General features: G+C 57.1%; 1 protein-coding gene across 2 annotated transcripts in view; it reads right to left on the bottom strand.

Moving 5' to 3' along the window:
* The window catches only part of KAZN (kazrin, periplakin interacting protein), a 103,261-nt gene that overhangs the window by 54,252 nt on the left and 34,810 nt on the right, over positions 1 to 14,199 (bottom strand). The window lies entirely within an intron of this gene.

Raw genomic sequence — 14,199 nt, 5'->3', positions numbered from 1 at the left:
TGTTTGCAATTCATGCATGGAGAGGCTTCAGAAGTTCATGGAAAACACACATCAGGAAAAAAATGTGTGGATTTCAAAATATTTTGCCCCAAATAAACTTTTCTTTTAGTCCGTTTATCCCACAGACTTTATGAAGTCTCCCTGTCCAGTGAAGATGTGTAGAGGACAAGATGCATCTGTGATTTGTTTTAAAATACAATGGGGGGGATGGAGGGAGTGTGGAGGGCAGAATCAGCCATGGGGGGATGGTCACCGGGACTGGGGTGAATACCCAGAATGCACTGCGGGATTCTATTGAATTCTGGGTACACTGAAAATGTCCGTAGTCCATAGCCAGAACAGTGCCGGGGCAGTCTGCACCACCCCCACCCCCCCCCCCCCGAGATGGGTGGAATTCGGCACTTCTTAGAGCGGCTGCTTCTGCAGTCAGCGTGCCTGCAGGGGTCAGCCAGGAGCCCGCTTCCCTCCTGCCTTAGCCAGCCCTACCCAGGGCACCTGGATCCAATCCACTGAGCCCTGGTGGCAGGTGACTGCAGAGTCAGTCTCTGCATGCCTGGATGCCCCACCACGCCTGCCCATGTGCCGCGGCACTGCTGCAGCTCGCAGCGGGGTAGCCCGTGCCTCCTGGTGCTTACTGGGCCCTGGAGAGTGACCCATGTGATGTCACCACACTGCTCCTTGCAGGCTTTGGGTGCAGAGGGAGAGCAGCCAGGGCTGGCATTACCACACAGTCTCCACGCGTGTTTTCCACCCGGAGCTCCTGACCCAGGTCTGGCCCCTGCAGCCCAAGCGCTGGACGTGCAAGGCCCCCTGGGCAGCACTGGCTCAGGCTGGAGAAAGGGGGCTCCCGGCCCACTCCACAAGGCCCTACAGGCTCCTAGGGGGAAACTGCTGACTCAGGGCGCAGGGTTTATTTACTTTTGCAAAGGAGAACCGTGCTTGACCTCTTAAGGAAATAAAAGTGGAGAATTTCCTGCCGGATCATCTCAGGGAATAACAGGAACTGAGCCGGGAGCAGCCCCGACACACGGCACTGTGTGCACTGGACCTTGGCGCAGCTTTGCGAGTTCCCAGCCACCACTACCCACGGGGTCCACAGCAGCCGCTGCGCCCCCAGACTGACCCTCAGCACAACAAGCAATACCTTATGCAGACCCTGAACCTGGAAGGCAGCTGGGACGTGGCTTGGGGACAGATCCCCAGGGCTATAAACGCTGGGATGACCTGGGCAGGTCATGTAACCTCTGACCACACACATCCTCATCCCATCTTACCAGCAAAAGTGTGCCCATTTTACAGATGGGCAAAGGTGGGAGCAAAATGGCCTGTCCTTGGGCACACAGGAAGTGGGAGCCCAAGTCTCCTTTTCTCAGAGCGCTTGAGGCCAGCACAGCGCAACAGGGACCCACTGTGACCCCTGCAGACTCAGCAACTCTCCAGCCTGGGAGAGCCTTCCTTCCCACCCCAACCTTGGGACACCAGCCACCCCAGGTCCACAGTCGCACACAACTGGGCCTGGAACGGACCTGGTGCGGCCAGGACAGGTAAGGGGTAGCCTGTGCGGGCTGAGGCTGGGAAACACCCTGAGGTCAAGTCCCCCACCCCACCCCATCTTCAGGGATCGAGCACCCGAGGCTGTCCTCTTCCCCTATTCCTGCCCGGAAGTTCCTGGCACGTCCTGCCCTCTGCCCTGTGCTGATGCCTCCCTGGACTCGGCAGCAGCCACGCGGCCACATGTTTCATTCCTGTCTCCTCCGGGATACCATTTCCTTTGTCAACTGCTGTGTGCCTGGTGCCTGGAAGAGAGGATGGAACAGAGCAGGTGCTCGGGAAGTATCCGTGGAGATCCAAGGTCGTGGCTCTCAAAGCTCTGACTGCCATGATCGCCTGAGCAGTCCACTCTGCAGCTGGGACGAAACAGGACAGGGAAGAAGGGGGAGAAAGAGCCCAGCTGTACACCTGGCCCACAAATGGTGGACTCACCGTGGTCGCTCAGGCTCTGTGAACTCAGCAAACAGAACTTCTCCTGCGTGGAAGCCTCTTGCCGGGCCACCCTCTGCAGCCTCTGCTGGCCTAGCTAGAGTCTACCACAGCCTGGACATCTGAGCCACACACACACATGGGGGCTCGGGGCGCTATTTCCATGAGACAAGGACATGCAGGTGTTTTGTAAACTCTGGAAGATTTAATCTTTGCTTTTCACCCATGAAGGGTTCAGAGGGGCCCCAGGCTGGCCTCGGCTGGGTCTGCCAGAGCACCCAGAATTCCAGCTCACAGGCCCAGGGCTCACAGGCTGGGCTCCTCCTGAGTTTTGATGGTCACTCCTGCAGCTGCCCAGGCATCCATCCAGAGCCAGCCTTGTGGTAAAGCAGCAGGAGACAAAAGGGTCCCCTGAGATGTCTGAGGGGACAGGACAGTGGGGCAGTGGCCTTCTTGGGGCTCAAGAAGGCGTGGGTGCCATGCTTGCTAATTTGGAGCCCAGAGAAAGTGGGAAAGGAGGAGCAGGGACGGCCGCTCGCCGCATGACCATACCGTCAACACTGGCACATGAGCAGTCACCAGTCAGGCTGGTCTCCTAGCACCCTGGTCTGTGCCCAGAAGACGCTGAGACAAAGTGTCTGCGACGGATTAAAAATGCACTTCTTGCCAATAAAGCCAGCGAGGACTGGACAGCCCCACACAGCTGTCTGGCACACGTCTTGAGCCTGGGCACTGCATGTGTCTGGGGCTGAGGGCAGGTGCAGCACCGTGGGCTGTGTGCTTGCTCTCACAGTCTCTGCCCAACTGAGCTGCAGCTGCGAGGCCGCAGGCAGCGACCTGGAGGCATGGGACCTTCCGTCAGGACAGTCATGAGAACCAGATCACAAGGGCCTGGGCCGTACCCTGCAGCAGGTGTGCGCCGAGTCCAGACCTCCTACTTTGGGGAGTCCTGATAATGTGGTGCGTGCTACTACAACACCCATTTTAGCAACTGGTGCTGTGGCATGTTATGTTAAGCTTCCATCTGTAGTACTGACAACCCCTATGGGTACCGGTTCTAGTCCTGGTTACTCCACTTCCAATCCAGCTCCCTGCTAATTACCTGGGAAAGTAGCAGAAGATGATCCAAGTCCCTGGGCCCCTGAACCCGCATGGGGGACCTGGAAGAAGCTCCTGGTTCCTGTTTTCAGTTGGCCACAGTCCTGGGTGCCGTGGCCATTTGAGGAGTGGACCAGTGGATGGAAGATCTCAGCCTCTCTGTAACTCTGTCTTTGAAGGAAATAAAATCTTTTTTAAAAAGGAGAAGGCAAGTGAGCGGGTTCTTCCCTAGCTTCCAGCTTCCCGTCTTGCTTGTGAGCGTGCCCTCTTCCACACTTCCTCACCGCCATGCCATGCCGCATGGACTTGCCACGTCCAAAGCTGGAAGCCAAACCCAACTTTCATTTCATCCTGTGCAAAGCAGCCAGGTATCTCACTCCAGTACCAGGAAGCTGAGACACGCCTTGGCAAGTGAGGGCATGGGACCCACACGCCTGCACACACTCTTAGCACCTGCCAACCGGAACAGCAGAGATGGAAACACCGGGACCACACACAGCAGCCACACAACCCCACCTTCAACAGCCCTGCAGGGAGGACCCATGGCACCTCATGTGACCCGCGAGGCAGAAGAAGACAGCAGGTCTGACCTGGGCCACGTCCAACCTTGTGGTCATGTATCTCCCTTCTCCCCTCTGAGCCCCACAGATGTCAGGAGGATTAAGTCAGCTAGAGGGCTCTGGACACAGCCTGGCTCGGTGACCCTCACACCGGGACCATGCTGACTTGTCTGAACAGGGAAACTCAGGTCTAGAAGTCGCCTAGAAGACAGTCAGAGAGCAACTGGCCTCCTGAAGAACCATCTGATTCCAAGCCAGGGCTCCTAACTCCCCTGCAGTTCCCACTCCCCTCCCACCGACAGCACGAGCGACTCAGAGCCCCAAGTGAGTGGGGTCCTTGCTGCTGGGGGCAGCCCTGCTCACCTGCCTGACCGGCCACTGGGATCAACAGGCTGTACCCTCAGATTTTGCTCAAGGCACTGTTCCCATGTCACTTCCTGGGCACCTGGGAGGCCCAGCAGGGTGGGAACGCCGGACACTCAGTCCCGGACCCTCTGCCTTCCCTGTGGCCTGGCACCCAGCACGGCTTCGTAAACGCCCTCGGCTATATGTCAATGGAGGTTCGAGTCACAGCTGTGTCACTGGCCAACACTCCTGAGAACCTCTCCCAGAGGTTGGGAGGTGGGCAGAACGCCAGAGGCATTGTGGGAGAGAGGAGCGGTGCTGCAATTGTTGGTTAGGACTTCTGTGTGTGGGACTGTGTGAGGACTGCTGGGAAAGCCGCCTGCCACCCTTGGGACAGAGGCCAGGAGCCTGTGGCAATTGAAGGAGGTGAGGGTCCAGTTGCGGGGGACAGGACATCTGTTCCAGTGATACCCTGACTGGTGGCTCCGTTGACCGAGCAGGGAGTGCCACGTGCCAGGCTTTGTGCCGAATGCTCTGTGCTCTCAGTCCGGGAGGGGAGCTTCTCAGGGGAAACTGAGGCCCAAGGCAACTTCACCTGCAAACTGCACCAGCCCTTTCCCTGGGTTCGAGGCAGCCAGAATGTGAACCTGAGTGTCCTGGCTTTGCCTCAGCCTGGATGAGCGTGTGACGCTGGCAACCTACAGGGGCTGGCCGGGAACTCGGCCTTTCCCGGATGGCTTTCTCCCTTGTAGCAGCAAAGGCAGACGTGCTTGATGGAAGAGTTGCTGGAGGTACGCAGGGTGAAGAGGGCAAGCCACACCCACGTTACACCCAATGCCCTTTCCAGCCTTCCAGGGAGTCCCTGCAGGACCCTGGGTTGCATGGTCCAGTCTGAGGGTGTGGCAGGGCCAGCATCGGGGTGTCGGCTGGCCTGAGCTGGGAGAATCTTTCTTGCCATTTGTAGCCCCTAGAACATCTGCACTCCTTGGTTTGTGGCCCCTTCCTCTGCCTTCACAGCCATCAATGTGTCACTGAGCTTGACCTGCCTCTACCCCTCTCACAAGGACCCTGGCAACTACACTGGCCCCCGGACCATGCAAGGCCACGTCCCCGTCTTAACAGCCTTTATTCCATCTACAAAATCCTCTGTCCGTGGGTGCCAGGGATCGTAACATGGACACCTTTGGGGATGTCCACAGGCTGGGCTGCTATGCTCAGCTCGCCAATGTTCTAAGCAGAAAGAATTCAAGCCAGGCAGAGTAGACTGACTGACAGTGCTGGTATCCAACGGGAGTGTGGTGACAGCCAGGGCTGCGCGCCCATACACCTCCGGTCCAGGCCTGGCTTGAGTCGGGGCCACAGCCACAGGCTCGTTCCTCGAAGAGCAGAATTCCTTTTAAGTTCTAAAAATACCACCCGGTGGCTAAACAAACACTGGGGCTCTTGTGAAATTAAGCAACAACATGAAAGACCTGGCCAGGGGCGCCCAGAGGCTCTGATCCCGGCAGCTTGCTCCGAGGGGGCAGCCACAGCATTTCCGAAGTCCTCGTACACAACTCAAGGCCAAGGTCAGCTCCTGGCCATAGGCCAATGCTTCGAGCTGAAGGCAGCGGGTGGGAGGAAACAGGGAACAAATGGGCACTTGCCGGGCACCCCAGGACCCAGGGACCATCACTTCTGCCCAGTCCCTGCTTTCCACAGCCTGGGATGTCCACTATCCCTGAGAGAATGGCCCTCAGAGAGGTGGGATCACCTGCCTAGCATCGCCAGAGTCCAAGACCAGGGTCCTTTTTCCCTTGCCAGGCTCAACCCATCAACTTGACAAAGAGCTGTGGGGCAGCTCTTTGGCTGATGGGGCAAGTGCAAATCCCCAAGCCAGAACACGGCCTGCTGGGATCTGCCGGGTCCTCTGCCTCAATTTCCCCACCTAAAGTGGAGTCTAGGACAAGCACTTCCCTCCTGCAGCAGGCGCTGTACCACACTGACACGAAGTGGAGTTGCTGCCCACCCCAATGCCCCACAGAACACCCCACCCACTTATCCCTCCCCTGCTGGGTTTCTTCTGGTGACAACTTAGTACAGGCTGACAACCCAAACCCCACGCTGCAGGTTAGTCCCCAGCCCGCACAGGGACGTCTCCTGTAGCTGTATAATCGCGAACACCTTCAGTCAGCCCATGAGTAGCTGGGATGAGGAGTGCTCACCTTCCTCCCTGCCTCTCTGCCTCCCACTGGCTGTGGGTCTCATGGGGCTGCGCTCATGGGAGCCATGGAATTCAGAGAAGGTTCTCACCACAAGGAAATGACGAATTTTTGAGGTGAAAGATATGCTAATCATTTCACAGCAAATACATTATGTATCTGCCAATCAGAAAAGAAGAATGTTGGCAAATGTCCAAGGCTGACCTTGCTCCAGGCAGACCTGCCTGCCCCCTTCCCCAGCCTGCCTCTTACCTAACCACATCCACAGGGAGCCAGGCTCACCACTGGCAAGTAAAAAGCCATGAACTTGGCCAGTCCCAGGCTCTGTCCTCCACACCCACTCTGTCCTGCAGTACCTGGGCAATGACCTTTGTTGAGTGACAAAGGACCATGCCTACTTAGCAGGTGAGGAAGCTGGGGCCAAGAGGGGCCGAGTTACTCAGGCTACATCATGTTGCCCATCAGTGATTAAGCTAGGCTTTGTCCTGCAAGACGTCCGGGGTCTGCACGAGCCCAGGGTCCAGCCCTCCGGCTCGTAAGGGTGTCCATGTACGCACCTCTCCTTCCAGCCCAGCTCTCCAGGGACCTCACACGGTTCCCGCTGTGTGCCAGGTGCTGGGGACACAGACGTAGCCCCTCTGCTCCTCCCAGCGTTCCCAGATGCTAGAGAACTCAGAAACAGCAGCTGGCTGGGAATGCTGCTGTGTGTTGGGGCTGACATGAACCAGGGAGTGCACAGAGACACGCTCCCTGGGAGAGAAGGTTCCAGATGGCTTCTGTGAGCAGGTGACATCTGAGCCAAGGATGTGAAGGGTGAGGAGGGGCCAGCTGCTCCAGCACGTAGGGAATGCTGGGAAAGAACATTCTAGGCCCAGGATCAGCAAAGGCACATAGAGGAGCCAACAGCCTCGGGGTGTTTGGGGAAGGGAAAGGAAGAGGACAGTGACCAAGGCCTTTGGGGACAGGGCTGGCGATGACCACACAGGGTACAGGCAAAAGCACCTGCCTCCTGGCACCCCACGCTGAGGCCCCGGGGTGCCACAACAGGTAAAGCTGAGTGGCCAGAATCCTTTCCGTAGGAGGCAGGTCTTTGGGAGACCAGCTCTTTCTCTGGGGACTGGGAGAGGCTGGTGGCAAGGGGGGGCTGGTCCTCGGCCATGCACCCAGGACGCAGGAGACAGGCCAAGAGGACAGAGGGCTGCACATAGCCGGCTCTGGGTCATACCCCTCATGTTACAGGGACCAGATTTGCATATCCACGCCGAGGCGCTGGTGACAGAAACCTGGGGCCCCAAGATGTCTCCCCAGCACACAGATGTGGCTGCAGACCTTCGTCCCTCTCTGAGCCTCTAGGGCAGCTGGCCACTTTCTCAGCACCTGCTCCCCAGGGCACCTGCTCCAGGTCAGGCCTTGTAAAGTGTGATGATCTTGTCACCGTCCTGTCCAGGGTGACATGTGGGAGGGGACCACACACGGAGCCTGACTCACTGTGCTCCCCACACAGGGAAGATGACAGAGCAAAGCCACATCCCTACCCCCCACACGCAGAGTGGACCCAGAGAAGCTGTGGACACATGTGGGCGGACCAAGGAGCCAAGTGTCAGAGGCTGAGTGACTTCTGTCAACAGAAGGTTCTGGGGCTAGACATGCCCACCCCTCTGGTATGCTGCGAGTGCAGAAAACAGGCTGGGGGTGGGAGTACCACAGAACATGAATTGTCCACAAGTGGCTGACAGTGGACCTGTGGCAGCTTGGGCTTCTCTCTCCAGGCAAGTAGCTGTCTACACTGGGGACGTCTCTGACTTTAAACCTGCGGCCACTGACACCACACTCATGTGTACGGGGAACCTGCCAGCCCCACACCTCTGTTAGCCTGCAAGAAACACAGCAATGTACGAGCCTTGATGGTAACCCCTGGGATGCTGAGGACAGACTCTGCAGGGAGCCCCGTGGGACACAGCACGAGCTAGGCCATCATGCAGGACAGTGGGTTCCGATTCAGGCCCCTTGGCAGGAATTCACTCAAGGCAGTGCAGGGGCACAGGCCTCCCTCTCCACCTGGGGCAGCCGCCCTTGCCTGGCTCAGATCACCTGGCTCAGGAACATCCCCTGTACTCCCACAGGCACACCTGGACACATCAGCAACCTCCCCTCTTGCAGCCTGACAGGGCTGCTGGCTCCCGCTGCCCCCAGTCCCCCAACACCCCCTCTGCTAGCTCTGCCACCCCATCCTTCAATCCTGGCTCCAATCCCACATACCCCGGGGGTCATTACAGATCCTAGCTCTCTTTCCCGCCTCTGAACCTCAGAGATGACAGATTCTGTATGGGCCTGGGAGCCTCTCACATTAAACACAAGAAGACAGAAGACTGTACGCAGGGGACATCCCGGTCATTGGGAGATTTCTGCTGGGTATGTTTGGCCTTCCTGGGTCTGTGGCCGCAGGGCCTTGACCTCTGCTTGCCTCTTTCCCTGGTGGGTTCCAGGGGGCATGACTGTCTCCTCTCCGCCCCTTCTAAGTGCATCACTCAGACCAGCTCCCTATTCCCTCACGCCACCTGCCAGGTCCTGTTTTTCCATCAAGGTCCCATTTGGAGGTCCTGGGGTGAGGACTCCAATCTCTGAATGTCACAGGACACAAGCAGTAGCTGATCTTGGGACGTCGTGTGCTCTTGGCACGTCTGGCACCCGTCTGGCCTCAAGAGCAGGGTGGCAACACTTAACGGGCCACGTGGTTCCTGCTACTATGATGGCATTCCACAGCTGTGGCACCACTCAGCCTTCAATACACCAAGGTCACGTCAGCAAGCTCACGGAGGAGGGAATTCAAAGACAAGTTCATTTGCATGCAGAATGTTTTTGCATTCCCCCTTAGTACGCAGCTCCCATGACCTTTTGGAAGGCCTCTGCCAAGCATACACTGTAAATTTTTTCATACCAGAATAAATTTAGCTTTTCTCATCCCATTTCCCCAGTTTTAGAAGAATCTTAGTGGGCCTGGCGAGATAGCATAGTGGTTAAATCCTCACCTTGCATCCGCCAGGATCCCATATGGGCGCTGGTTCATGTCCTGACTGCTCCACCGCCCATCCAGTTCCCTGCCTGTGGCCTGGAAAAGTATTAGAGGATGGCCCAAGACTTTGGGAACCTGTACCTGTGTGGGAGACCTGGAAGATGCTCCTGGCTCCTGGCTTTGGATTGGCTCAGTTCCAGTCATTGAGGCCATTTGGGGAGTGAATCAGTGAATAGAAGATCTCTTTCTCTCTCTGTCTCTCCTCCTCTCTGTAAATCTGCCTTCCCAATAAAAATAAATAAATCTTAAAAGAAGTCGTGAGTATGCATACCAGGGGGCCTGGCTTGGCTCCAGAGCAGTTTTATTTAGAAAAATAGGTTGAGTTGGTGTTGTGGAACAGCAAGTAAAGCTGCTACCTGCGACACCAACATCCCACATTTGAGTTCCAGCTGCTCTGTTTCCGATCAAGCTCCCTGCTAACGCACCTGATGCAGAGGAGGATCGCTCAATTGCTCGGGACCCTGCACCCAGGTGGGAGACCTGGAAGAAGCTCCTGGCTCCTGCCTTTGGACTGGCCCAGCTCTGGCCATTGTGGCCATTTGGGGAGCGAACCAGTGAATGCAAGATCTTCCAGGGAGAGATGGACAAGGAGAGTGATGGCCCGGGGGCCGCCCTTGTGCTATGTCCTTCATGGACACACTCTTAGTGACCCTGACAGCTCTCTCAGCAGGCAGGCTCTGGTTTGGCCAAGGTCAAGAGAAGGGCAAAAGTTGACACAGACAAGTGACAGTCCATTTCCTTGAGTACAGAGAGCAATACTCGCAGGGTGGCCAGCATCTTGAAGAAATGACAACCTGTGAGCCTCTGGGCCTGTTTGGGAGGGTAGATGCCCAAGGCTGCAGGAGAGCTAACTCTTTCAGGTGCCACTATGGGACCATGATTTTCCCAGCACCTAGGACCAGACCTCAGTCAACATCTACTGTAGTGGTTTTGGCACAGTGTGACGGACAAAAGATGAGCTCTGACTACCAGCACAGGTGTTACATGGGGATCTGCCAGGCAGAGAGGGGTGGCTCTGTAGGCCATAGCTTGAGACACCCAGAGCTCCCAGAGCTGCCAGACCTGGGAGGCCCCCAAGTCTTTCCCTGATGCTTTCCCTTCTCCCCATGGCCTGACCCACTCAGTGCCCACCCCCAGCCCACCCACCTGCTGCTGAGCTGTGCAATCTGACCAGGCCAAGGGTGGCCCTTGTGACTTCAGGGGCTGTTAGCCGAGTGCAAGCCCCCACCCAGATGCGACTGGACAGCTCCACAGTCGCTGTGGGCACCATGTCCTGCCCAGTGCGTGCAGCCTTGCAATCCTGCCATGCAGAAGGCCCAGCTGAGGAAGGTGTTGTTGAGTGCAGTCAGTCCCTCCCCTAAGAGCAGCCGCCCGGCCCGCCTTTAACGACAATTCCCCACAATTCCCGCAGTGGGACTGGCAGGGCAGCCCTCCTTCCGGCTGTCAGTCTGGGGTCTTGCTCTGGCTGCACAGCAGGGTGGGGAAGGAAAGCGGAGGAGATCCCGAGGGAACTCCACCTTTGCCTGGGAATGCGGCGCTGGCTGGCTGCCCGCGGGGGAGGGGCGTGCTCTGGGGGAAGCTGGGAAGTGGAGCAGGAGATGGTGATGATGGTGCAGACAAGGCGGAAGGGGAGGGGAGCAGGCCCCGTGCAGCCCCTTCCCCTCTTCAGGGTGAACCTGCTCATCTCCCTCCTGCTGCCCAGGCCTTCCAGCTCATGGCAGCTTTCCCTGCTTCCACCTTAAGCTCTGGACTCCCACCATGGCTCCCCAGTGCCTTCAGGTTGCAGCTGGCCACAGCAGACCCAGAAGTTCAAATTCAACTCCCGCTGGCTGGCTGTCCCCTCTTCTCTTTGTATCTAAGCCCTGCATTCTTCACCCCACTGGAGCTGGCGCCTGGTCCTACAGGGCTGCTGGGATGGCCTCCCTGCTCCCACTCCATGCAGCAGCCAGAAGGGCTACAAACCAGATGGTGTCACTCCCCTGTGCCCCACCTAATGTGCAGTGTCAAACCCATGCTTCCTCACCCCTGAAGGATCCCAAAGCGGCACATGACCTCACCTTCCTGTGGCCTCGTGCTCCCTCCCCACCCTTCACCTGCCCTCAGCAGGCTCCTCCTGAGGCTCCGGGGCTGCCTCCTCCCCACTGAGCTAGGCTTCAAGGTTCCATCCCAGAGAAACCTCCATGGCCGCTGGTGAAGGGGCTGGGCACATAGCCCCACAACCTCCACGTGGCTCTTTTGTGCCCTGGGGGCTACAAGCTTCCCTCTTGCTTGTCTATTCATTGATGTCCCACTATGCCTGGGCTGGGAGGAGGCTGCGGAGCCAGTTGTTACCACGGTCTGATCTGTCCCGGTCTGCAGCAGGGTCACCAGCTATTCCTGGAATGCGTGACTATCTGTGCTCCTGGTACACACAACCAAGAGCCTGCTACTGTGAATCTGATTAAACCGCAGGGAGAAAAACAGCTGCGGCCACTCACTGCTTCCTGAGGACCTACTAATTCATATAAGAACCCTGAGTGGTCCCCTGAGAAGGTGACCGACGAGGCCACCATAGCTTCTGCCTCCAACCAACAGCTTCTGAGTTGAGCGTTCTGGAAGTGACAGCAAAGTAAGATCCATGTTGCTGAGGTCCTGAGTCTCAGTCCACGAGGAGTGGGGCACCCTGCTAGATCCACATGCCAGCCACACTGGGAAGCTCACACTCGCCTACGATTGTCCTGGTGGGGCTGGCACTGTGCAGACCTGCAGGTGGCATGCAAGCCACCAGCCAAGAACAGCAGCAGCGCAGCAGCTCTGCACTTGCTAGGATTTGCTGCACTCACAGGAAGACACTCCTACAGGGAAGGACGATCATCCTACACAGGTTTCCTCTCTGCAGACCAGGATTCCCGTCTGTTCCTACAGCCTGGCCTGTGGGTGTGGAAGCTGGGAGACTGCTGGGGTTGTCACACAAGCACCCAAGCCGGCTCTTTCTCCCCCAGCCCCACATTCCGAACCAGACCGTACATTACAAAGAGCCTCTCATTCTTCCCCGCTTCTCATTCTCCTGGGACCTGGAATGCTTCCTTTATCTCCGGGGCCCTTTATCACAGGGGAGTTTTGAAGAAGCTAACCTCCTTGCTTCAGTCTACCCAAACAGCCTGCCAGCATCTGGTATACCAGGAAGCCCACAGCCCGCCTGTGCCTCTTGCTCCTTCTGCATTGTTGGACTGGTTCTTACCTTTTTCTTCTGCTTTTACTCATGTTTCCCTCATGATTCTACTGGGTGGCCAACTGTCCCGGCTTGGCCAGTGGGAGCCCCATCCCATCAGCACCAAGGTCTTTGTGTCCCATCCGTCTTTGAGAGCACACTTGCCTTCAGGAAGGTCAAGGTATTGCAGCCTCCAGACCTGGATCTCCCACTTGCACGGGAGCCCTGGTTCCTTTCATGACAGCAATGCAAATAAGGGTATTCTATGGAAGTGCGGTGTCAACGCTTCTAGCATTTTCCATGGTTAGGGATGTCAATCCTATAGGCAGTTGGTGTTGCTAATCTGTGCAGGCTCAGACTCAACCAAAGGGAGATCAAACCTGTTTGGGAAAAGTGTTGCTATTTCCTAAACAAGAGAAGACCTGTTCCATAACGACCACTTCCATGGCATTTATATCCCGTTATTTTGTGTGTAATCAAGAGTGGTGGGATACGCGCCATTGCCATAAGGGACCTGAACATCCCCAGATTTCAGGAGCTGCAGGGGTCCCAAACCAAAGAGCACCCTGCTGTTCCCCCATCTCCAACGTGTGCCCCCATTCCACCTGCTGAACCCTGGCATCTGACAGCACCGTTCCCTTCTTGGCTCCACTCTGACAGCAGGCATCCCGCCTGATGATGCCAAGGGCATTGCCAACAAGCTAGTTGTAAGCCACCACACGACAGGCGTCCTGTCTTCGTGGACCTCAGGAGGCGCCACAACACAGCGTACACAGAGGCTGGCTTCACATACCCATGAAGTGCGGTCCCCAAAGCAGTCCCTCAAAGCAGGACTGCTGAGTCCAGGGGTGAAGGCATCTCCCACAGGGGTCATGGCACGGCACAGCTCTGCCCACTGTTACTGCTCTGTGGCTTTGACCACTGAGCCTGTCACGTGCTTTGGGAATTCTGCCAATGTGACAGGTGAGCAATGGCAGCTCGGGGTTGTCTTAATTTGCATGTGACAACTGCTCTAATCTGGTGGTCCACTTCCGTGAGGTCAAATGCAGGGCTTGTTCAAGTGGCTGAGCATCCCCGCCGGTGTGGGGGTACACAGCCTTGCCTACCCACCCACTCCACGTGAACCCAGCACAGGGGAAGGTGTGCCTGTGTGCACAGGGACTGAAGAGCCATGCTCTTCTCATTTCCGGAATGCACAGGCAACTGATCAGTCTGTCTGGCCTTTGGCTCTCATGGTCAAGGACAAGCTGAAGGACACCTGTGCTGGAGTCAGAAGTTCTTTCAACAGGGTGTTGAGTGGGAGCTGCAGGGGTATGGGGAAGCAATGCCTCTGGGGGGGGACACCTAGCTCCTTAGTCGGCACCTGCACTTCCCATGCCAAGCTCCTGGGCCACACAGGACATCCTTAGAGATGTAGACAGTAGGGAAATGCAGTAGTGCACCCTCACAGTGTCCTGGCATCTCTGGGTACCAGTGTCTGGCTGTCTCCAGGGCTAGGGTCACTTTCAAGGTGCCAAGACAAACAGCACTGATTCAAAGGGGACATATGGGGAGTCCCCATCCCAACCCGCCCAGCTCAAGCTGGAGGACCCACAGGAATGTCAGGTGTCAACGTGAAGACATGAACTGGCACCCATATGGGGTCCCGGCATGTTCAAGGTGAGGACTTTAGCCACTAGGCTACTGCGTCAGGCCCCATCCTAAAATCCTTAACACCAAATGGAGAGAAGATGGCTCCATGTGCTAATCACA

This window comes from Ochotona princeps, chromosome 2 (assembly GCF_030435755.1).
Source record: "Ochotona princeps isolate mOchPri1 chromosome 2, mOchPri1.hap1, whole genome shotgun sequence".
Lineage (NCBI taxonomy): Eukaryota > Metazoa > Chordata > Mammalia > Lagomorpha > Ochotonidae > Ochotona > Ochotona princeps.
This window is presented reverse-complemented; position numbering and strand designations above follow the sequence as displayed.